The sequence below is a fragment of the Acipenser ruthenus genome, chromosome 10 (genome assembly GCF_902713425.1).
Source record: "Acipenser ruthenus chromosome 10, fAciRut3.2 maternal haplotype, whole genome shotgun sequence".
Taxonomy (NCBI): Eukaryota; Metazoa; Chordata; class Actinopteri; order Acipenseriformes; family Acipenseridae; genus Acipenser; species Acipenser ruthenus.
This window is the reverse complement of record NC_081198.1, coordinates 21499117-21521931: the sequence shown is the minus strand read 5'-3', so window position 1 is coordinate 21521931 and position 22815 is coordinate 21499117. Positions and strand designations below refer to the sequence as shown.

Genomic DNA, 22815 nt, shown 5'->3' with positions numbered 1-22815 from the left:
GTGGTAGAGAACTTCTATAGGGACCTGTATAACATCAAAGCTACAGATGACACCCTGATAGAGTGGTTCCTGAGCCAGTTGGAGCCTGACTCAGTGCGGGACGACGAGGAGGAGGAGAAGGACCCAGAACTCACGCTGGAGGAGCTCACCCAGGCGGTTAAGACCATGAACACCGGTAAGACGCCAGGTCCAGATGGCATCCCGGGTGAGTATTATCATCTTTTTTGGGACACACTAAAAGTCCATTTAGCGGAGGTCTACAGAGCGGTCTACAGGGAGAAGCGGTTGGGCCCTTCTATGCGGGAGAGTGTAATTACTCTCCTTCATAAGAAAGGGGAAGTTAAAGATCTACGGAATTGGCGCCCAATCAGCCTCCTTTGCGTGGATTACAAGATACTAGCCAAAGCTCTGATGCTCCGGCTACAAGTACACCTCCCTTTGGTCATTGGCCCTGACCAGGCTTGTGGCGTCCCAGGGAGGTCCATCACGGATATTTTAATGTTAACAAGGGACATTCTGGCTTATTCTAGAGAACGGAACCATCCCCTCTGCCTGTTCAACCTTGACCAGGAGAAGGCGTTCGATAGGGTAAGCCATGAATATATGTACAAAGTGATGGACCAGATGAAATTCGCTCCTGGACTTAGGGAGTGGGTTAAAACCATCTATACAAACATTAGTACCCGAGTCTTGGTGAACAGGCACCTGACTGGTAAAATATCTATCCAGTCAGGGGTCAGACAGGGTTGCCCACTATCCCCACTGCTATATGTCGTGTGCATTGAACCCCTCCTGCAGGCAATTCGTAGGGATACCAATATAACTGGTTTCCAGCTGCCTGGATCCAACGGGGTCCAGGTCAAAACAACAGCATATATGGACGATGTGTCACTCATTTGCACCAACACATCGTCGGTACCTCGGATTAGTAATATCCTTGAGAAGTACTGCACGGCGACCGGGGCAGTGATTAATAAGTCCAAGAGCGAAGTCTACGTGTCTAAAAATTGGCAGGTAGATAGGGAACTGTCGGACATGTACCCTGTCAAAAAGGACAAAATCAAGATTCTGGGCCTCATTTTCGAGAACAATAGCTCGGGGGCCCAGAGCTGGACGGCGGCCATTAACCAGGTCCGTAAAAAGATTGGCGGATGGAGCACAAGATCCTTAACAATGACGGGTAGAGTATTAATAACCAAGTCTATACTGTTCCCCATCCTCTCTTATGTAGGAAAAATCTTTCCCCCAGACAGGACCACCAAAAAAGTGGTGGACCGCATTATCCACCGCTTTATCTGGGGCAGCAAGATGGAGAGGGTAAAGCGAGCCACCCTGAGTAAAGCCGACAAGAAGGGAGGTAAGGGGGTCCCGGACGTTGTGCAGCTCACCCGAGTGCAGGGGCTCACGCAAACTATCAAGAACATCCAGGCCCTGGACAGGAAGGTATGTTACATGAATCGTTTCTATTTTGCCACCTGTCTCAGGGCCTTGGGCCTCTGCACTATTGATAACACCGTGCCGTACTCCTGGGACCCCCCATTGTATTATAGAACCTTAAGGGACACTATATATAAATTGGGCTTAGATAAAGCAAAATTGGCCTCCTGGGAATACAAGGCTGTAACTAAATATCTTGCCGGTTCCCAGGAAATTGAAAAAGTAGCTACTTTCTCCCTCACCCAAAGCCAAAAAATCTGGGAGAATGTGTCTCACAGCTGCCTCAGTAATGTCCAGAAGGATATAGCATGGAACACCGTCCACAGTGCACTCCCCACTCGAGCGTTCATGTTCAGGAGGGGACTAGCCCAAGTAGAAACATGCCCCTATGCAAAGTGCCGCAAGAGAGAAACACCAGCCCATATCTTCTGGGAGTGTGATGTGGCTGGCAGTGTCTGGCTCTCTGTCTCTGTCTTCCTAAACAGGTTTGCTGACACGGCCAAGATGACCGCTGAGACTGTGCTCTATGGGCCTGCGGGAGGAATCACTACCAGCACAGCTAAGTGCGTTTGGCGTGTCATCAATGTTGTCAAGCAGATCCTGTGGGAAGGCCGTAACGTCTGTGTCTATCACAAGCAGGAGCTAGACACTATCACCACGACCAGAAGGGCACAAACTCTTATCAAGGACTTTGTAATTCTGGACATCCGGACCCTCGGGAAGGACAAGGCCTGCGCGGAGTGGAGGATCGCCGGACTTCAGGACGTGAAGATGGAATAAAGGAAAAAACTGGAACCGCTAGCTCCTAGGAGCGGGACTACGGGGCACCGCTAAGCCTTTTATTTATTTTGTCATGCCAGCATTCCGCCCTTTTTAGCTGGCATGACCGTTTTTCAACGGTGCCCTGGTTTTATGTAGTCTTTTTGTTTCAGTTTTATGGACCTTTGATTTAATTTGAATGTTTTATTTGATTTTGTTTTGTTTTGTTTTATGTATCTTTAAGATTTTTAATGTAAACTATTAAAAGTTACATTTTAAGTGTTTTAAAATTTTAGAATTTTAACTCACTGTTTATACACTGTCCCTTTTCCCCTGTCCCTGTCTTAGATCTAGTTTTATGTTCACTTTTGAACCTTTTTAGAGAGCACTCCCCGGCCCTCACAAGCACTGGTTTTTTATAGATGGTTCTTTTTTTCCAGTCACTTTTAAAACAGCACAGGTTTTTTTCATGTTGATTTTAATCTGTGTCTGTTTTAACCATGTACAAAGCACAATTGTCTTGGTGTTTTTAAATGTGTTTTAAATGCTTTTAAAACAAAATGTATGTCTGTATGCATGAATGTCATCTTTAAAAGAAATGTAAAATGAATGAAAAAACGAATGGGTGTAAATGTAAAAAAAGGTAAAATCTCAATAAAAGAGTATTAATATCTGATACGTCCCCTATCAGGGGACCATATATTAAATTGATTTTTGGAATCGGGAGATGGAACAGGGGCTTGCTCCGTCCACTCCACGCATCGGCCCGGTATTGCAGTACCTCCGGGAACGGTGCACACCTTTCTCTAACGTTGGTCAAAGTCAGATCTGGATCTCTCCTGTGAGCATTTTGTCTACCCCTGCTGGAGGGAGAGTGCCAGTGTTGATGCAAGTTTTCCCGCCGTTTTACTTCTTTTTTTTTTTCTTTCTCTCTTTCTTTCTCTCTTTCTCTCTTTCTTTCTCTCTTTCTTTCTTGCTGTCTTTCTTTCTTTTATTCACATGTGGTGATGATGTAGACAGCAGCAGGTTGTTTCCTGGGAGCATGCAGCTAACCAGACAAGTGTGGTGGAACATGTCCCTATGCCAGGACCTTCTTAGCAAGCCAGCCAGCCAGCGAGGCACAGTTGTAGTTACCCAAGGCACCTTGCACAGCATAGCAGCTTGGCATGACTATTTGTAAGACGCACTCCGCCAGTTTATGTTTTGTTTTTGGTGTTATGTGTGTGTTTTTGCTTTGTTTTGTTTTCTCCTGCTTAAATTGCACATTTCCCCTCTGGAAGCAGCAGCCCGTTTTTTTGGGGTCTGCTTGTGCTTGAAATTTTGCACCCACCGTTGAATCCCCCTGTGCCGTCCGGGCTGGGGGGCCCCGGGCAAGGGCCAAGTCGCCATCGCTTCTCGGCCTTTTGGCTAAGATCAAGTGTAGTATCTGTTCTTATCAGTTTAATATCTGATACGTCCCCTATCAGGGGACCATATATTAAATTGATTTTTGGAATCGGGAGATGGAACAGGGGCTTGCTCCGTCCACTCCACGCATCGGCCCGGTATTGCAGTACCTCCGGGAACGGTGCACACCTTTCTCTAACGTTGGTCAAAGTCAGATCTGGATCTCTCCTGTGAGCATTTTGTCTACCCCTGCTGGAGGGAGAGTGCCAGTGTTGATGCAAGTTTTCCCGCCGTTTTACTTCTTTTTTTTTTCTTTCTCTCTTTCTTTCTTTCTCTCTTTCTTTCTCTCTTTCTCTCTTTCTTTCTCTCTTTCTTTCTTGCTGTCTTTCTTTCTTTTATTCACATGTGGTGATGATGTAGACAGCAGCAGGTTGTTTCCTGGGAGCATGCAGCTAACCAGACAAGTGTGGTGGAACATGTCCCTATGCCAGGACCTTCTTAGCAAGCCAGCCAGCCAGCGAGGCACAGTTGTAGTTACCAAAGGCACCTTGCACAGCATAGCAGCTTGGCATGACTAATTGTAAGACGCACTCCGCCAGTTTATGTTTTGTTTTTGGTGTTATGTGTGTGTTTTTGCTTTGTTTTGTTTTATCCTGCTTAAATTGCACATTTCCCCTCTGGAAGCAGCAGCCCGTTTTTTTGGGGTCTGCTTGTGCTTGAAATTTTGCACCCACCTTTGAATCCCCCTGTGCCGTCCGGGCTGGGGGGCCCCGGGCAAGGGCCAAGTCGCCATCGCTTCTCGGCCTTTTGGCTAAGATCAAGTGTAGTATCTGTTCTTATCAGTTTAATATCTGATACGTCCCTTATCAGGGGACCATATATTAAATTGATTTTTGGAATCGGGAGATGGAACAGGGGCTTGCTCCGTCCACTCCACGCATCGGCCCGGTATTGCAGTACATCCGGGAATGGTGCACACCTTTCTCTAACGTTGGTCAAAGTCAGATCTGGATCTCTCCTGTGAGCATTTTGTCTACCCCTGCTGGAGGGAGAGTGCCAGTGTTGATGCAAGTTTTCCCGCCGTTTTACTTCTTTTTTCTTTCTTTCTCTCTTTCTCTCTCTCTTTCTCTCTTTCTTTCTTGCTGTCTTTCTTTCTTTTATTCACATGTGGTGATGATGTAGACAGCAGCAGTTTGTTTCCTGGGAGCATGCAGCTAACCAGACAAGTGTGGTGGAACATGTCCCTATGCCAGGACCTTCTTAGCAAGCCAGCCAGCCAGCGAGGCACAGTTGTAGTTACCAAAGGCACCTTGCACAGCATAGCAGCTTGGCATGACTAATTGTAAGACGCACTCCGCCAGTTTATGTTTTGTTTTTGGTGTTATGTGTGTGTTTTTGCTTTGTTTTGTTTTATCCTGCTTAAATTGCACATTTCCCCTCTGGAAGCAGCAGCCCGTTTTTTTGGGGTCTGCTTGTGCTTGAAATTTTGCACCCACCTTTGAATCCCCCTGTGCCGTCCGGGCTGGGGGGCCCCGGGCAAGGGCCAAGTCGCCATCGCTTCTCGGCCTTTTGGCTAAGATGAAGTGTAGTATCTGTTCTTATCAGTTTAATATCTGATACGTCCCCTATCAGGGGACCATATATTAAATTGATTTTTGGAATCGGGAGATGGAACAGGGGCTTGCTCCGTCCACTCCACGCATCGGCCCGGTATTGCAGTACCTCCGGGAACGGTGCACACCTTTCTCTAACGTTGGTCAAAGTCAGATCTGGATCTCTCCTGTGAGCATTTTGTCTACCCCTGCTGGAGGGAGAGTGCCAGTGTTGATGCAAGTTTTCCCGCCGTTTTACTTCTTTTTTTTTTCTTTCTCTCTTTCTCTCTTTCTTTCTCTCTTTCTCTCTTTCTTTCTCGCTGTCTTTCTTTCTTTTATTCATATGTGGTGATGATGTAGACAGCAGCAGGTTGTTTCCTGGGAGCATGCAGCTAACCAGACAAGTGTGGTGGAACATGTCCCTATGCCAGGACCTTCTTAGCAAGCCAGCCAGCCAGCGAGGCACAGTTGTAGTTACCCAAGGCACCTTGCACAGCATAGCAGCTTGGCATGACTATTTGTAAGACGCACTCCGCCAGTTTATGTTTTGTTTTTGGTGTTATGTGTGTGTTTTTGCTTTGTTTTGTTTTCTCCTGCTTAAATTGCACATTTCCCCTCTGGAAGCAGCAGCCCGTTTTTTGGGGGTCTGCTTGTGCTTGGAATTTTGCACCCACCTTTGAATCCCCCTGTGCCGTCCGGGCTGGGGGGCCCCGGGCAAGGGCCAAGTCGCCATCGCTTCTCGGCCTTTTGGCTAAGATCAAGTGTAGTATCTGTTCTTATCAGTTTAATATCTGATACGTCCCCTATCAGGGGACCATATATTAAATTGATTTTTGGAATCGGGAGATGGAACAGGGGCTTGCTCCGTCCACTCCACGCATCGGCCCGGTATTGCAGTACCTCCGGGAACGGTGCACACCTTTCTCTAACGTTGGTCAAAGTCAGATCTGGATCTCTCCTGTGAGCATTTTGTCTACCCCTGCTGGAGGGAGAGTGCCAGTGTTGATGCAAGTTTTCCCGCCGTTTTACTTCTTTTTTTTTCTTTCTCTCTTTCTTTCTTTCTCTCTTTCTTTCTCTCTTTCTCTCTTTCTTTCTCTCTTTCTTTCTTGCTGTCTTTCTTTCTTTTATTCACATGTGGTGATGATGTAGACAGCAGCAGGTTGTTTCCTGGGAGCATGCAGCTAACCAGACAAGTGTGGTGGAACATGTCCCTATGCCAGGACCTTCTTAGCAAGCCAGCCAGCCAGCGAGGCACAGTTGTAGTTACCCAAGGCACCTTGCACAGCATAGCAGCTTGGCATGACTATTTGTAAGACGCACTCCGCCAGTTTATGTTTTGTTTTTGGTGTTATGTGTGTGTTTTTGCTTTGTTTTGTTTTCTCCTGCTTAAATTGCACATTTCCCCTCTAGAAGCAGCAGCCCGTTTTTTGGGGGTCTGCTTGTGCTTGGAATTTTGCACCCACCTTTGAATCCCCCTGTGCCGTCCGGGCTGGGGGGCCCCGGGCAAGGGCCAAGTCGCCATCGCTTCTCGGCCTTTTGGCTAAGATCAAGTGTAGTATCTGTTCTTATCAGTTTAATATCTGATACGTCCCCTATCAGGGGACCATATATTAAATTGATTTTTGGAATCGGGAGATGGAACAGGGGCTTGCTCCGTCCACTCCACGCATCGGCCCGGTATTGCAGTACCTCCGGGAACGGTGCACACCTTTCTCTAACGTTGGTCAAAGTCAGATCTGGATCTCTCCTGTGAGCATTTTGTCTACCCCTGCTGGAGGGAGAGTGCCAGTGTTGATGCAAGTTTTCCCGCCGTTTTACTTCTTTTTTTTCTTTTTCTCTTTCTTTCTTTCTCTCTTTCTCTCTTTCTTTCTCTCTTTCTTTCTTGCTGTCTTTCTTTCTTTTATTCACATGTGGTGATGATGTAGACAGCAGCAGGTTGTTTCCTGGGAGCATGCAGCTAACCAGACAAGTGTGGTGGAACATGTCCCTATGCCAGGACCTTCTTAGCAAGCCAGCCAGCCAGCGAGGCACAGTTGTAGTTACCCAAGGCACCTTGCACAGCATAGCAGCTTGGCATGACTATTTGTAAGACGCACTCCGCCAGTTTATGTTTTGTTTTTGGTGTTATGTGTGTGTTTTTGCTTTGTTTTGTTTTCTCCTGCTTAAATTGCACATTTCCCCTCTGGAAGCAGCAGCCCGTTTTTTGGGGGTCTGCTTGTGCTTGGAATTTTGCACCCACCTTTGAATCCCCCTGTGCCGTCCGGGCTGGGGGGCCCCGGGCAAGGGCCAAGTCGCCATCGCTTCTCGGCCTTTTGGCTAAGATCAAGTGTAGTATCTGTTCTTATCAGTTTAATATCTGATACGTCCCCTATCAGGGGACCATATATTAAATTGATTTTTGGAATCGGGAGATGGAACAGGGGCTTGCTCCGTCCACTCCACGCATCGGCCCGGTATTGCAGTACCTCCGGGAACGGTGCACACCTTTCTCTAACGTTGGTCAAAGTCAGATCTGGATCTCTCCTGTGAGCATTTTGTCTACCCCTGCTGGAGGGAGAGTGCCAGTGTTGATGCAAGTTTTCCCGCCGTTTTACTTCTTTTTTTTTCTTTCTCTCTTTCTTTCTTTCTTTCTCTCTTTCTCTCTTTCTTTCTCTCTTTCTTTCTTGCTGTCTTTCTTTCTTTTATTCACATGTGGTGATGATGTAGACAGCAGCAGGTTGTTTCCTGGGAGCATGCAGCTAACCAGACAAGTGTGGTGGAACATGTCCCTATGCCAGGACCTTCTTAGCAAGCCAGCCAGCCAGCGAGGCACAGTTGTAGTTACCCAAGGCACCTTGCACAGCATAGCAGCTTGGCATGACTATTTGTAAGACGCACTCCGCCAGTTTATGTTTTGTTTTTGGTGTTATGTGTGTGTTTTTGCTTTGTTTTGTTTTCTCCTGCTTAAATTGCACATTTCCCCTCTGGAAGCAGCAGCCCGTTTTTTGGGGGTCTGCTTGTGCTTGGAATTTTGCACCCACCTTTGAATCCCCCTGTGCCGTCCGGGCTGGGGGGCCCCGGGCAAGGGCCAAGTCGCCATCGCTTCTCGGCCTTTTGGCTAAGATCAAGTGTAGTATCTGTTCTTATCAGTTTAATATCTGATACGTCCCCTATCAGGGGACCATATATTAAATTGATTTTTGGAATCGGGAGATGGAACAGGGGCTTGCTCCGTCCACTCCACGCATCGGCCCGGTATTGCAGTACCTCCGGGAACGGTGCACACCTTTCTCTAACGTTGGTCAAAGTCAGATCTGGATCTCTCCTGTGAGCATTTTGTCTACCCCTGCTGGAGGGAGAGTGCCAGTGTTGATGCAAGTTTTCCCGCCGTTTTACTTCTTTTTTTTTCTTTCTCTCTTTCTTTCTTTCTTTCTCTCTTTCTCTCTTTCTTTCTCTCTTTCTTTCTTGCTGTCTTTCTTTCTTTTATTCACATGTGGTGATGATGTAGACAGCAGCAGGTTGTTTCCTGGGAGCATGCAGCTAACCAGACAAGTGTGGTGGAACATGTCCCTATGCCAGGACCTTCTTAGCAAGCCAGCCAGCCAGCGAGGCACAGTTGTAGTTACCCAAGGCACCTTGCACAGCATAGCAGCTTGGCATGACTATTTGTAAGACGCACTCCGCCAGTTTATGTTTTGTTTTTGGTGTTATGTGTGTGTTTTTACTTTGTTTTGTTTTCTCCTGCTTAAATTGCACATTTCCCCTCTGGAAGCAGCAGCCCGTTTTTTGGGGGTCTGCTTGTGCTTGGAATTTTGCACCCACCTTTGAATCCCCCTGTGCCGTCCGGGCTGGGGGGCCCCGGGCAAGGGCCAAGTCGCCATCGCTTCTCGGCCTTTTGGCTAAGATCAAGTGTAGTATCTGTTCTTATCAGTTTAATATCTGATACGTCCCCTATCAGGGGACCATATATTAAATTGATTTTTGGAATCGGGAGATGGAACAGGGGCTTGCTCCTTCCACTCCACGCATCGGCCCGGTATTGCAGTACCTCCGGGAACGGTGCACACCTTTCTCTAACGTTGGTCAAAGTCAGATCTGGATCTCTCCTGTGAGCATTTTGTCTACCCCTGCTGGAGGGAGAGTGCCAGTGTTGATGCAAGTTTTCCCGCCGTTTTACTTCTTTTTTTTTCTTTCTCTCTTTCTTTCTTTCTCTCTTTCTTTCTCTCTTTCTCTCTTTCTTTCTCTCTTTCTTTCTTGCTGTCTTTCTTTCTTTTATTCACATGTGGTGATGATGTAGACAGCAGCAGTTTGTTTCCTGGGAGCATGCAGCTAACCAGACAAGTGTGGTGGAACATGTCCCTATGCCAGGACCTTCTTAGCAAGCCAGCCAGCCAGCGAGGCACAGTTGTAGTTACCCAAGGCACCTTGCACAGCATAGCAGCTTGGCATGACTATTTGTAAGACGCACTCCGCCAGTTTATGTTTTGTTTTTGGTGTTATGTGTGTGTTTTTGCTTTGTTTTGTTTTCTCCTGCTTAAATTGCACATTTCCCCTCTGGAAGCAGCAGCCCGTTTTTTGGGGGTCTGCTTGTGCTTGGAATTTTGCACCCACCTTTGAATCCCCCTGTGCCGTCCGGGCTGGGGGGCCCCGGGCAAGGGCCAAGTCGCCATCGCTTTTCGGCCTTTTGGCTAAGATCAAGTGTAGTATCTGTTCTTATCAGTTTAATATCTGATACGTCCCCTATCAGGGGACCATATATTAAATTGATTTTTGGAATCGGGAGATGGAACAGGGGCTTGCTCCGTCCACTCCACGCATCGGCCCGGTATTGCAGTACCTCCGGGAACGGTGCACACCTTTCTCTAACGTTGGTCAAAGTCAGATCTGGATCTCTCCTGTGAGCATTTTGTCTACCCCTGCTGGAGGGAGAGTGCCAGTGTTGATGCAAGTTTTCCCGCCGTTTTACTTCTTTTTTTTTTCTTTCTTTCTTTCTTTCTCTCTTTCTTTCTTTCTCTCTTTCTTTCTCTTTCTTTCTTGCTTTCTTTCTTTCTTTTATTCACATGTGGTGATGATGTAGACAGCAGCAGTTTGTTTCCTGGGAGCATGCAGCTAACCAGACAAGTGTGGTGGAACATGTCCCTATGCCAAGACCTTCTTAGCAAGCCAGCCAGCCAGCGAGGCACAGTTTTAGTTACCAAGGCACCTTGCACAGCATAGCAGCTTGGCATGACTATTTGTAAGACGCACTCCGCCAGTTTATGTTTTGTTTTTGGTGTTATGTGTGTGTTTTTGCTTTGTTTTGTTTTCTCCTGCTTAAATTGCACATTTCCCCTCTGGAAGCAGCAGCCCGTTTTTTTGGGGTCTGCTTGTGGTTGAAATTTTGCACCCACCTTTGAATCCCCCTGTGCCGTCCGGGCTGGGGGGCCCCGGGCAAGGGCCAAGTCGCCATCGCTTCTCGGCCTTTTGGCTAAGATCAAGTGTGTGGCTTGACCGCAGCTTGATTTGGAAGCGATAGGTAAGGTAAGGTAAGGTACGGTAACGGTAAACGGTAAACGGTAACGGTAAACGGTGGCAATATTGGTTGCTGGTAGCTGAGGTGGTGGACGAAGGAGGGAAGACCAGGAGCCAGTTTTGCTTAGCAGGTAAGGGGGACCCTTTGAGGGCACCTTATCTGCTTTCTAGTTAAGTATTTTCTTTTGCCTTTTTGGGTGTTTTTTTCAATATTTCTATTGCTTCTTAAATTATTGGAATGGCGGGTCCAAGGGTTGGGGGACGCCGTTTAAATTGTGTTAGGTTCTCTATAAATGAGTCGAAGCAGGGGGAGGAGAAGTTGTTTTTGAATAGGCTTGAGTTTTCCAGAGGGGTTGTACAGAAGGTGTTGGGGTTTAGGCCTATTGATTTAAACTGTATTATTACGACAGGGAAAGGAGGCCAATGGGATGTAAGTTTTATGTCTGAAGCGGGTATGATGGAGTGTGTGAGCAGGTTTCATAACCTAAGGGGACATGATCTGATTAAGAAGTTGAGTTTGGAGAAACTGACAAATAATGCACGAAGGGTTGTGATTGTGAGAATGGGCTCAGAGATGGTGAAGGGACAGGACGTGTGCACTTGGTTGAGGAGGTATTGCCATGTGAAGGGGGAGGCTATAAAAGTGAGGGATGATGATGGGGTGTGGACTGGGGCATGGAGGGTGGTGTGTGAGCTGTGGAGAGGCTTAGGGACATATGATGGGTTTCTGCACATACCTTCTGACATTGCACTTGGTGCTGACAGGGGGTATGTGCATTATTTCGGCCAGCCTAAGGTGTGTCGGAAGTGTGGAGGTGTGGGGCACTTAGCGGTGGTGTGTAAGAGAGTGGTGTGTAATGTGTGTAAAGAGGAGGGGCACATGGCTAGGGAATGTGAAGTTCAGAGGAAGTGTAATCTGTGTGGGAGTGAGACACACTTTTTCATGAATTGTCCTAGATCCTTTGCCAATAGGGCTAAGAGGTATGAGGAGGGAGAAGAGAGTGAGGAGGAGAAGGAGGAGGAGGAGGGTGAGGGGAGGCAGAAAGGGGGAAGTGAGCAGCAGGAGAAGGGGGGTGAGAGGGAGGAGAATAGAGGGGAGGTGAGGGAGGAGGGGAGGGAGGGGGAGGCACAGGGGGAGGGGGGAAGTGATCAGCAGGGATCTGTTCTGGAGGAAGATTTGATGGTGTCCCCATCAGAGGAGGAGAGCGAGGACCCAGGGGAGGGGTCCAGTGGAAGGAGCAGGGAGGAGGTGTATAGGGGGAGTGGGGTGGTAAGCTCTGTGGAGGATGATGGAGGGGGCGGTATTCCGTGTGCAAAGCGGGAGCGGGATGAGGCTAGTGTTGAGGGAACAGGACGGGAGGAGGAGGAGGATGGTAACTCAGAGGATATGGATCAAGAGTGGACTCCAGGGAAAAGGAAGTTACATAGTGAGGAGGGGGATGGGTTTGTGAGGGTGGAGGGGAGGAAGAAGGGGAAGAAGAAAAAGAAGCAGGGAAGTGGGGGAGTAGGACAGGAGTTTTTTTCATCCCCCAGTTCAGTCGTTTCCTCTAGGGGTGACTATAGAGGGGATGGTGGTGCGGAGAAGAATGGGGGAGAGCCGTTCCTGGATCTGGAGGGGGTCGTAGTGTTTTCCTCGGGTGAGGTAAGTATGAGGGAGGAATTTGTGGTAACTGGCCAGGAGGGGGAGGGGGAGGAGCCCCTTTTAAAAATATCCTGATGCAGGATTCTGTATGTGTATGGCTGTTAGCTTGTTTTGCAATGGCTCTGAGTGTGGTTACTATAAATGTTAGGAGTATTAAAAGTAGTGATAGGTGTACGTTGGTGTTGTCATATTTGAGTGGGATACAGTGTGATATTTTGTGTTTGCAAGAGTGTGGTATCCCTGGGTTGGAGGACTATAGTACTTATGAGGGGAGGTGGGGTTATGGGCCATCTGTGTGGTCCGGATCAAATGAAAATAAATCAGATGGGGTAGCAATTTTGATTAAAAATAAGGGGGTTATGATTAAAGATCATAGAGTGATTGAAAAAGGTAGGGTGCTGGAGGTGGAGGCGGAATTTTTTGGGAAAAGTTTTAGCTTAATTAATGTGTATGCTCCGCCAGAGGTGGAGGGGAGGGCTAGTTTATTTGAAGATTTAAGGGTTAAATTAGTGAGGAGCAGGCCGGTTATTGTAGCAGGGGATTTTAATTGTGGGTTAACAATGGAGGATAGGCGAGAGAGAAAGAAGGGGTTCACGCTGGATAAATCTAGTAAAATGCTAAAAGAAATAGTGGAGGACTTTCGACTAGTGGACTGTTTTAAAGTGAACAATGTGGGGGAAAGAGGTTTCACTTGGGTGAAAGGGGATGGGACCCAGGCGTCCAGGATTGATTTTGTGTTTGTCTCACAGAGGGTGGAGTGCGAGGAGTGTGTGCTGGTGCCAATGTTTTTCTCTGACCACTGTGCGCTGAAAGCTGCTTTTGACCTTACAGGTTGTGTGGATGTAGGGAGGGGTGTGTGGAAGTTAAATTGCGAGTTGTTGGAGGATGATTGGGTGTGTGAGGTATTTAGAGAGCGGTATGGCCAGTGGCTGTCCTTAAAGGACCTTTGTGGGTCCCAGGCAGAGTGGTGGGATCTGGTGAAGGAGAAAACAAAACATTTCTTTATTTGGGCGGGGAGGAGGAAGGCAGAGAGGGAGAGAAGGCAGGAGAAGGTTTTGTTCAAGGAGCTGGAGAGTTTAACTAAATTGTACAATGCAGGGCTGGACTTTAGTGAAGAGATCAGGGAAGTGAAAAAGAGACTGAAGGGGGTGGTAGAGAGGAGGGTGAAGGGGCTCTTATTTAAAAGCAGAGAGAAGCATTTAGAGGAAAATGAAAAGTGTAGTCGGTATTTTTTTAAAAAGGTGCTGGATGGGAGGAAATTTATAGACTCTATGAAAGGGAGGGATGGGGCTTTAGTTAAGACTACAGAGGGGCTGTTGAGGGTGGTGGAGGAGTTTTATGGGGGCCTTTATGTAAGGAAAGAAATTGAAATGGGGGCTATGGAGGAGGTGTTAGGACATTTGGAGCGGGAGGTGGGGGATGGAGGGCAGTTGGACAAAGAGTTTACGAGGGAAGAGTTAGATGAGGTGGTCAGGGGGGTGAGGCTGGGCAAGACACCGGGGGGGGATGGACTCCCTGTGGAGTTCTATTTAAAGTTTTGGGAGTTAGTGGCACCAGATCTGTTGGCCTTGTTTCGGGAGTGTGGGGAGGAGGGAGGGGAGTTTCCACCTTCATTTAGAGAGGGCATTATTACATTGATTTTTAAAAAGGGGGATAAGGCTGAGCTGAAAAATTGGCGGCCAATTACATTGTTGAACCAGGATTTTAAATTGTTCAGTAAATTGTTGGCTCAACGTATGAGGGATGTGCTGGGGGATGTTATCCACCCGGATCAAACTTGTGCCGTTCCAGGTAGGAAGATCACGGACAGCCTGGTATTGATGAGAGATGTCATCTGTTATGCGAGAGACAGGGGAATTCGATTATGTGTACTAAATTTAGATCTTGAAAAGGCGTATGATCGGGTCTCGCATCAGTTCATGTTTGGTGTTCTGCGAAAAATGGGGTTTGCAAAGAGGTTTTTAGACTGGGTGGGCCTGTTATATAAGGGTGTGTATAGCAGGGTATTGGTAAATGGGTGTCTGTCAAATCCAGTTAGTGTGGGATGTGGCGTCCGTCAGGGCTGTCCGTTATCTCCGCTCCTGTTTATCTGTTGTATGGAGCCGCTGGCACAAGCTTTGAGAAGGGACCCAGTGTATAAAGGGTTAACTATTCCTGGGAGTGGGGGGCAGGAGGTTAAATGTGTCTTGTATATGGATGATGTCAATGTCCTCTGTCGGGATGAGTTGTCCATTCAGAGGACTTTGGAGAAAGCTGATGTTTTTTGTCGTGCGTCTGGGTCTAAACTGAACCAGGAGAAATCGGAGGCAATGTTCTACGGGAAATGGGACGGGAGGGGTAGTATAAAATTAAAAGTTAAGGAAGACTGCATTAAGATTCTGGGGGTGAAATTTGATGTTAATGGATCAGGGGGTAAGAACTGGGAGGAGGTGGGAAGTAGGGTCAATAAAAAGCTAGGGTTTTGGAGGCTGAGGAGGCTTACGATGGAGGGGAGGGTGATGGTGGTAAAGGGGGTAATATTGCCACTGTTGTTGTATGTGGCGGTCGTGTTCCCACCATCTAGGAATGTGGTAACGCTGCTAAACAGAGCTGTGTTTCGTTTTTTTTGGCAGGGGAAATGGGAGAGAGTGAGGAGGAGTGTGGTGGGGAAGGATAAATTAAAGGGGGGGAAAGGGTTGCCAGATGTCCAGACGTTTTTAATGTCAAAGTTTTGTGCATTGCATTTTGCTATGTGTCTGAATGGTGTGTCAAAAGGGGCCTGCTTTGTGAGATTCTATATTAGTTCCTATTTGAGGAAGTTAAAGTTGATGTCCGTGCCTTTGTCTGTGCCAACAGCCTTTGATCTGCCCTATCATTATGCGTTATTTAAAAGATTTGTGATGTCCAAGGGGCTGGAAGGATGTAAGGCTGAAATTGTGGCTAATGGTAAATCTCTGTTTAACTTTCTGCAGGGTAATGGGGATATGTGTCCGGTTCATGGCCTTGTGTTAGACGAGACGCCAGAAGTGTGGCAGAATGCGAGCCATCCTGCCCTGATGAACGAGCATCGAGATCTGTCTTGGTTGGTAGCCCACGATGTATTGCCAGTTCGAGCGGTGATGCATGCATGTAATCTGGGGAGGTCACCCAGATGCCCGAGAGAGAAGTGTGGAGAGGAAGAAACGGTCGGTCACGTTCTCTGGGGATGTCTGGAGGCGAGGAAGGTGTGGAGTGAGGCAGGCTCCGTCCTGGATTTGTTCCGGGGACAGCTGCCCATACATAGGCAGCGTGTGCTGTATGGGAGCCCGAAGAAAGACCAAGAGAAACTGAGCAAAGTGCAGTGGGGCATGCTGTGGGTCCTAATACGCTGTCTGTGTGATGCAATTTGGAAGGCAAGGAACTGTTTTGTGGTGAAGGGCGTGAGCCTGCCTGCCCAGGCTGTTCTTGAAATGGGACTAAGTCAGATGGAGAGCTATGTCCTAAAGGACGCTTTGCGACTTGGCCGACAAGAGGCGAAGAGAAGATGGAGGCTTGAGGAATGGAGACGTGGAGATCTGTGGGCTACTGGCGTGGGATGAGATCTTGCTGCTTGTTTATTAGAAGTAGGATAGGCATATTGTTAGGGGCACATGTTATCCTGTAGAAAGGTTTCAAAAATGGAATTGTATGCGTGATTATGTTTTGTATTTGTTGCATATATGGGAGAGATGTAATGTGATATGTAATGTGTTTTTTTATAAGTGGATTGTAATGTGTTGGTTCTGTTCATGAGTTTGTTGTATATAAGTGGTTATAGTTATTTTTGTATTGTGATGTTTAAGTGTGTTTTGTGAGTTGTGTTTGTATGTGTATTTTTTTTCCATTAATAAAAAAAAAAAAAAAAAAAAAAAATCTGTTCTTATCAGTTTAATATCTGATACGTCCCCTATCAGGGGACCCAGCAGCGGCCCCCCCCTGAGTAGGGCCCTCTCAGCGCCAGCACTCCCCCTCGGCTCTCGTTATGACGCCATAAGGATTGAGTCCGTGGGGGAGGAAAGCGAAAGCGACAGTGAAAGTGAGAGTGAGAAGGAGGGGAAGGGAGTGAAGAACCAGCAGAGGGTGGGGAAAAGAAAGGGTAGAGACGAGGGGGGAAAAGAAAGAAGATCAGGATCAAAGACAGCAAGTTGCAGGTGGCCCCCATAGATCCAAAACCAGCTAATGTCCACACAAAGTCCCCAGTCTTGCCCTCGCAGGCAGAGACGGAGGCGAGTGGGACGGCTACACTGCCGCCTAGTGGGCAGGTAGCAGCCAGCCAGGGCATCCCCAGCCAGCCTTCCCAGTCGTTGGCACAAACCCTAGCACACCTCGCAGAAGAGGTGTTCACTAATGCACCGAGGGAGAGGTCGGGGTCAACACCTTCCCTGACCAGCAGTACCTCGGTAGCAATGACCCTCTTCAAGCGAAGGGCCTCCCTTCAAAGCACCCCCTCCCTTGTATGGGCAAAACCAGGGGCCCCCTAGAGGTCCTCCTAGATACAGCACTGGAGGACATGGGAATACCCCTGGACGCGGTAAGCCAGAAGTCTGCTAACAGCTCCAACTCAACAGACGGTAACAGCCAAAGAATGCTGTCTGTCATAACCCCCCCCAGGACAAAGCTGACCCACACGTTCCGAGGGGCCCTGAGCAAGTTCCACCAGACTTACCTTGTGGGGAGTTGAATAGCCCCAACAACTCCACGTACTGTGCATATAAAGACGGTGCCTTCTTGGACGAGGCAGCAGTGAGTACCTTCTCAGGGGTGATGGGAGTTGCAAATAAGCCCAAGCCCCCTCGAAGCAAGCGTAGAGCTAAGAGTAGGAAGAGTGTCCCGACCTCCCAATCATAGTCGCTATGGGGTGGACGCAGCGACTCCTTTTCTTGTTAGCTACCCTGATGGCCCTGATATGTGTGTCTGTTAATGTCAGGAGCATCAGGGAGACACAAAAAAGATTTGATGTACTAAACTATCTAGCTAACTTGAAAGCAGATCTCATCTTTCTGCAGGAGTGTGGTATTTCGTCGAGCCCTGATTATAGGGACCTGAAGGAGAGTTGGACCCTGGGGGACTCCTTCTGGTCGGGCTCCAACATAGCCAGAGCTGACGGAGTAGGTATCCTGTTTAAAAACCCATTTATTACCTCCCGCAGCAGCAGGGAGGTAGAACCTGGTAGAATTCTGAGCGTGGATGTGACATACAACAACACTCCCCTCAGACTGGTCAATGTCTACGCACCCACTAACCAAAACGAAAGAGTTCAATTTTTTCCACAGCTGCGTCCACTCCTGCTGGGGAACGTACCCGTCATCGTGTCAGGTGACTTCAATTGTGCTCTGAGGGACGTAGACCGGAGCAGGCCACGCAACGACCGCTCTAGTAGAGTTTTGTCCTCCGTAATATCTGATTTCTCCCTGTGTGATGCAGGTAAGGACCTGGTGCCTCCCTTTACCTGGGTGAGCTCATCTGGGACCTCCTTCTCCCGTATAGATCTCGTCCTGCATACCAGCTCCCTTACGAAGACGGCAGTAGACACCCAGGCCGTCTTCTTCTCTGACCATAGGCTCCTGCAGGTAACATTGCAGGTCCCTCAGACCTCCCAGATGGGGTCAGGGGTTTGGAAATTAAACACCTCCTTACTCGATGACCCCTCCATAGCTGCAGCCTATAAGAGCAGGCTTGTTGAGTGGACCACTTTGCGTGACCTATTCAACTCCCCTATAGAGTGGTGGGAGATGGTCAAAATCAGAACTAAGGGTTATTTCATAGCAGCAGGCAAGAGGAAAGCAAAAGAAAGGAGGGCCAAATATAAACACCTGAATGCTGCCCTCCAGCGTCTGAGCCTGCTTCAGCTTCGGGGGTTCCCTGTAAGCGACGAGATAGCCCAGACCAAGCTAGATCTTTCAGTGCTTTGTAGGGAGGAACAACGAAAGGTCATGCACAATGCAAAAGTGCAAAAAATGGAGGAAGACGAAAAGTGTACTCGCTTCTTCTTCCAGAAAACGAGGGAGAAGCGGCACTTGATGTCCTCCATGCTCGACAGCAGGGGGAGGATAGTAGAGGATAGTGAGGGAGTGAAAAAAGTGGTAGAGAACTTCTATAGGGACCTGTATAACATCAAAGCTACAGATGACACCCTGATAGAGTGGTTCCTGAGCCAGTTGGAGCCTGACTCAGTGCGGGACGACGAGGAGGAGGAGAAGGACCCAGAACTCACGCTGGAGGAGCTCACCCAGGCGGTTAAGACCATGAACACCGGTAAGACGCCAGGTCCAGATGGCATCCCGGGTGAGTATTACCATCTTTTTTGGGACACGCTAAAAGTCCATTTAGCGGAGGTCTACAGAGCGGTCTACAGGGAGAAGCGGTTGGGCCCTTCTATGCGGGAGAGTGTAATTACTCTCCTTCATAAGAAAGGGGAAGTTAAAGATCTACGGAATTGGCGCCCAATCAGCCTCCTTTGCGTGGATTACAAGATACTAGCCAAAGCTCTGATGCTCCGGCTACAAGTACACCTCCCTTTGGTCATTGGCCCCGACCAGGCTTGTGGCGTCCCAGGGAGGTCCATCACGGATATTTTAATGTTAACAAGGGACATTCTGGCTTATTCTAGAGAACGGAACCATCCCCTCTGCCTGTTCAACCTTGACCAGGAGAAGGCGTTCGATAGGGTAAGCCATGAATATATGTACAAAGTGATGGACCAGATGAAATTCGCTCCTGGACTTAGGGAGTGGGTTAAAACCATATATACAAACATTAGTACCCGAGTCTTGGTGAACAGGCACCTGACTGGTAAAATATCTATCCAGTCAGGGGTCAGACAGGGTTGCCCACTATCCCCACTGCTATATGTCGTGTGCATTGAACCCCTCCTGCAGGCAATTCGTAGGGATACCAATATAACTGGTTTCCAGCTGCCTGGATCCAACGGGGTCCAGGTCAAAACAACAGCATATATGGACGATGTGTCACTCATTTGCACCAACACATCGTCGGTACCTCGGATTAGTAATATCCTTGAGAAGTACTGCACGGCGACCGGGCAGTGATTAATAAGTCCAAGAGCGAAGTCTACGTGTCTAAAAATTGGCAGGTAGATAGGGAACTGTCGGACATGTACCCTGTCAAAAAGGACAAAATCAAGATTCTGGGCCTCATTTTCGAGAACAATAGCTCGGGGGCCCAGAGCTGGACGGCGGCCATTAACCAGGTCCGTAAAAAGATTGGCGGATGGAGCACAAGATCCTTAACAATGACGGGTAGAGTATTAATAACCAAGTCTATACTGTTCCCCATCCTCTCTTATGTAGGAAAAATCTTTCCCCCAGACAGGACCACCAAAAAAGTGGTGGACCGCATTATCCACCGCTTTATCTGGGGCAGCAAGATGGAGAGGGTAAAGCGAGCCACCCTGAGTAAAGCCGACAAGAAGGGAGGTAAGGGGGTCCCGGACGTTGTGCAGCTCACCCGAGTGCAGGGGCTCACGCAAACTATCAAGAACATCCAGGCCCTGGACAGGAAGGTATGTTACATGAATCGTTTCTATTTTGCCACCTGTCTCAGGGCCTTGGGCCTCTGCACTATTGATAACACCGTGCCGTACTCCTGGGACCCCCCATTGTATTATAGAACCTTAAGGGACACTATATATAAATTGGGCTTAGATAAAGCAAAATTGGCCTCCTGGGAATACAAGGCTGTAACTAAATATCTTGCCGGTTCCCAGGAAATTGAAAAAGTAGCTACTTTCTCCCTCACCCAAAGCCAAAAAATCTGGGAGAATGTGTCTCACAGCTGCCTCAGTAATGTCCAGAAGGATATAGCATGGAACACCGTCCACAGTGCACTCCCCACTCGAGCGTTCATGTTCAGGAGGGGACTAGCCCAAGTAGAAACATGCCCCTATGCAAAGTGCCGCAAGAGAGAAACACCAGCCCATATCTTCTGGGAGTGTGATGTGGCTGGCAGTGTCTGGCTCTCTGTCTCTGTCTTCCTAAACAGGTTTGCTGACACGGCCAAGATGACCGCTGAGACTGTGCTCTATGGGCCTGCGGGAGGAATCACTACCAGCACAGCTAAGTGCGTTTGGCGTGTCATCAATGTTGTCAAGCAGATCCTGTGGGAAGGCCGTAACGTCTGTGTCTATCACAAGCAGGAGCTAGACACTATCACCACGACCAGAAGGGCACAAACTCTTATCAAGGACTTTGTAATTCTGGACATCCGGACCCTCGGGAAGGACAAGGCCTGCGCGGAGTGGAGGATCGCCGGACTTCAGGACGTGAAGATGGAATAAAGGAAAAAACTGGAACCGCTAGCTCCTAGGAGCGGGACTACGGGGCAACGCTAAGCCTTTTATTTATTTTGTCATGCCAGCATTCCGCCCTTTTTAGCTGGCATGACCGTTTTTCAACGGTGCCCTGGTTTTATGTAGTCTTTTTGTTTCAGTTTTATGGACCTTTGATTTAATTTAAATGTTTTATTTGATTTTGTTTTGTTTTGTTTTATGTATCTTTAAGATTTTTTATGTAAACTATTAAAAGTTACATTTTAAGTGTTTTAAAATTTTAGAATTTTAACTCACTGTTTATACACTGTCCCTTTTCCCCTGTCCCTGTTTTAAATCTAGGTTTATGTTCACTTTTTTAGAGAGCACTCCCCGGCCCTCACAAGCACTGTTTTTTTATAGATGGTTCTTTTTTTCCAGTCACTTTTAAAACAGCACAGGTTTTTTTCATGTTGATTTTAATCTGTGTCTGTTTTAACCATGTACAAAGCACAATTGTCTTGGTGTTTTTAAATGTATTTTAAATGCTTTTAAAACAAAATGTATGTCTGTATGCATGAATGTCATCTTTAAAAGAAATGTAAAATGAATGAAAAAACGAATGGGTGTAAATGTAAAAAATGTAAAATCTCAATAAAAGAGTATCAGGGGACCATATATTAAATTGATTTTTGGAATCGGGAGATGGAACAGGGGCTTGCTCCGTCCACTCCACGCATCGGCCCGGTATTGCAGTACCTCCGGGAACGGTGCACACCTTTCTCTAACGTTGGCCAAAGTCAGATCTGGATCTCTCCTGTGAGCATTTTGTCTACCCCTGCTGGAGGGAGAGTGCCAGTGTTGATGCAAGTTTTCCCGCCGTTTTACTTTTTTTTTTTTCTTTCTCTCTTTCTTTCTCTCTTTCTCTCTTTCTTTCTCTCTTTCTTTCTTGCTGTCTTTCTTTCTTTTATTCACATGTGGTGATGATGTAGACAGCAGCAGGTTGTTTCCTGGGAGCATGCAGCTAACCAGACAAGTGTGGTGGAACATGTCCCTATGCCAGGACCTTCTTAGCAAGCCAGCCAGCCAGCGAGGCACAGTTGTAGTTACCCAAGGCACCTTGCACAGCATAGCAGCTTGGCATGACTGTTTGTAAGACGCACTCCGCCAGTTTATGTTTTGTTTTTGGTGTTATGTGTGTGTTTTGCTTTGTTTTGTTTTCTCCTGCTTAAATTGCACATTTCCCCTCTGGAAGCAGCAGCCCGTTCTTTGGGGGTCTGCTTGTGCTTGGAATTTTGCACCCACCTTTGAATCCCCCTGTGCCGTCCGGGCTGGGGGGCCCCGGGCAAGGGCCAAGTCGCCATCGCTTCTCGGCCTTTTGGCTAAGATCAAGTGTAGTATCTGTTCTTATCAGTTTAATATCTGATATGTCCCCTATCAGGGGACCATATATTAAATTGATTTTTGGAATCGGGAGATGGAACAGGGGCTTGCTCCGTCCACTCCACGCATCGGCCCGGTATTGCAGTACCTCCGGGAACGGTGCACACCTTTCTCTAACGTTGGTCAAAGTCAGATCTGGATCTCTCCTGTGAGCATTTTGTCTACCCCTGCTGGAGGGAGAGTGCCAGTGTTGATGCAAGTTTTCCCGCCGTTTTACTTCTTTTTTTTTTCTTACTCTCTTTCTTTCTTTCTCTCTTTCTTTCTCTCTTTCTCTCTTTCTTTCTCTCTTTCTTGCTGTCTTTCTTTCTTTTATTCACATGTGGTGATGATGTAGACAGCAGCAGGTTGTTTCCTGGGAGCATGCAGCTAACCAGACAAGTGTGGTGGAACATGTCCCTATGCCAGGACCTTCTTAGCAAGCCAGCCAGCCAGCGAGGCACAGTTGTAGTTACCCAAGGCACCTTGCACAGCATAGCAGCTTGGCATGACTATTTGTAAGACGCACTCCGCCAGTTTATGTTTTGTTTTTGGTGTTATGTGTGTGTTTTTGCTTTGTTTTGTTTTCTCCTGCTTAAATTGCACATTTCCCCTCTGGAAGCAGCAGCCCGTTTTTTGGGGGTCTGCTTTTGCTTGGAATTTTGCACCCACCTTTGAATCCCCCTGTGCCGTCCGGGCTGGGGGGCCCCGGGCAAGGGCCAAGTCGCCATCGCTTCTCGGCCTTTTGGCTAAGATCAAGTGTAGTATCTGTTCTTATCAGTTTAATATCTGACACTCTGGCTTCTCTTCAGTTCGAATAAATCTTT

At 47.8% G+C, this 22815-nt stretch overlaps 10 non-coding genes and 3 pseudogenes across 10 annotated transcripts; all 13 read left to right on the top strand.

The window, feature by feature from the left end:
- Positions 1 to 2844: 2844 nt before the first annotated feature.
- On the top strand, positions 2845 to 2999 carry LOC131738736 (U2 spliceosomal RNA; annotated as a pseudogene).
- A 584-nt stretch (positions 3000 to 3583) lies between these two features.
- On the top strand, positions 3584 to 3774 carry LOC131738937 (U2 spliceosomal RNA). The gene has a single exon (XR_009330105.1). It is a non-coding gene; the product is annotated as a U2 spliceosomal RNA (small nuclear RNA).
- Positions 3775 to 4373: 599 nt separating this feature from the next.
- On the top strand, positions 4374 to 4564 carry LOC131738285 (U2 spliceosomal RNA). The gene has a single exon (XR_009329849.1). It is a non-coding gene; the product is annotated as a U2 spliceosomal RNA (small nuclear RNA).
- Positions 4565 to 5135: 571 nt separating this feature from the next.
- Positions 5136 to 5326, top strand: LOC131738301 (U2 spliceosomal RNA). Its single transcript, XR_009329865.1, has one exon. It is a non-coding gene; the product is annotated as a U2 spliceosomal RNA (small nuclear RNA).
- A 579-nt stretch (positions 5327 to 5905) lies between these two features.
- LOC131738936 (U2 spliceosomal RNA) lies at positions 5906 to 6096 on the top strand. Its single transcript, XR_009330104.1, has one exon. It is a non-coding gene; the product is annotated as a U2 spliceosomal RNA (small nuclear RNA).
- Positions 6097 to 6694: 598 nt separating this feature from the next.
- On the top strand, positions 6695 to 6885 carry LOC131738935 (U2 spliceosomal RNA). Its single transcript, XR_009330103.1, has one exon. It is a non-coding gene; the product is annotated as a U2 spliceosomal RNA (small nuclear RNA).
- A 585-nt stretch (positions 6886 to 7470) lies between these two features.
- LOC131738934 (U2 spliceosomal RNA) lies at positions 7471 to 7661 on the top strand. The gene has a single exon (XR_009330102.1). It is a non-coding gene; the product is annotated as a U2 spliceosomal RNA (small nuclear RNA).
- Positions 7662 to 8251: 590 nt separating this feature from the next.
- On the top strand, positions 8252 to 8442 carry LOC131738933 (U2 spliceosomal RNA). The gene has a single exon (XR_009330101.1). It is a non-coding gene; the product is annotated as a U2 spliceosomal RNA (small nuclear RNA).
- A 590-nt stretch (positions 8443 to 9032) lies between these two features.
- LOC131738469 (U2 spliceosomal RNA) lies at positions 9033 to 9223 on the top strand. Its single transcript, XR_009329983.1, has one exon. It is a non-coding gene; the product is annotated as a U2 spliceosomal RNA (small nuclear RNA).
- Positions 9224 to 9821: 598 nt separating this feature from the next.
- On the top strand, positions 9822 to 10012 carry LOC131738270 (U2 spliceosomal RNA). The gene has a single exon (XR_009329834.1). It is a non-coding gene; the product is annotated as a U2 spliceosomal RNA (small nuclear RNA).
- Positions 10013 to 21217: 11205 nt separating this feature from the next.
- On the top strand, positions 21218 to 21350 carry LOC131738843 (U2 spliceosomal RNA; annotated as a pseudogene).
- A 581-nt stretch (positions 21351 to 21931) lies between these two features.
- LOC131738918 (U2 spliceosomal RNA) lies at positions 21932 to 22122 on the top strand. Its single transcript, XR_009330086.1, has one exon. It is a non-coding gene; the product is annotated as a U2 spliceosomal RNA (small nuclear RNA).
- Positions 22123 to 22717: 595 nt separating this feature from the next.
- LOC131738589 (U2 spliceosomal RNA) lies at positions 22718 to 22815 on the top strand (annotated as a pseudogene).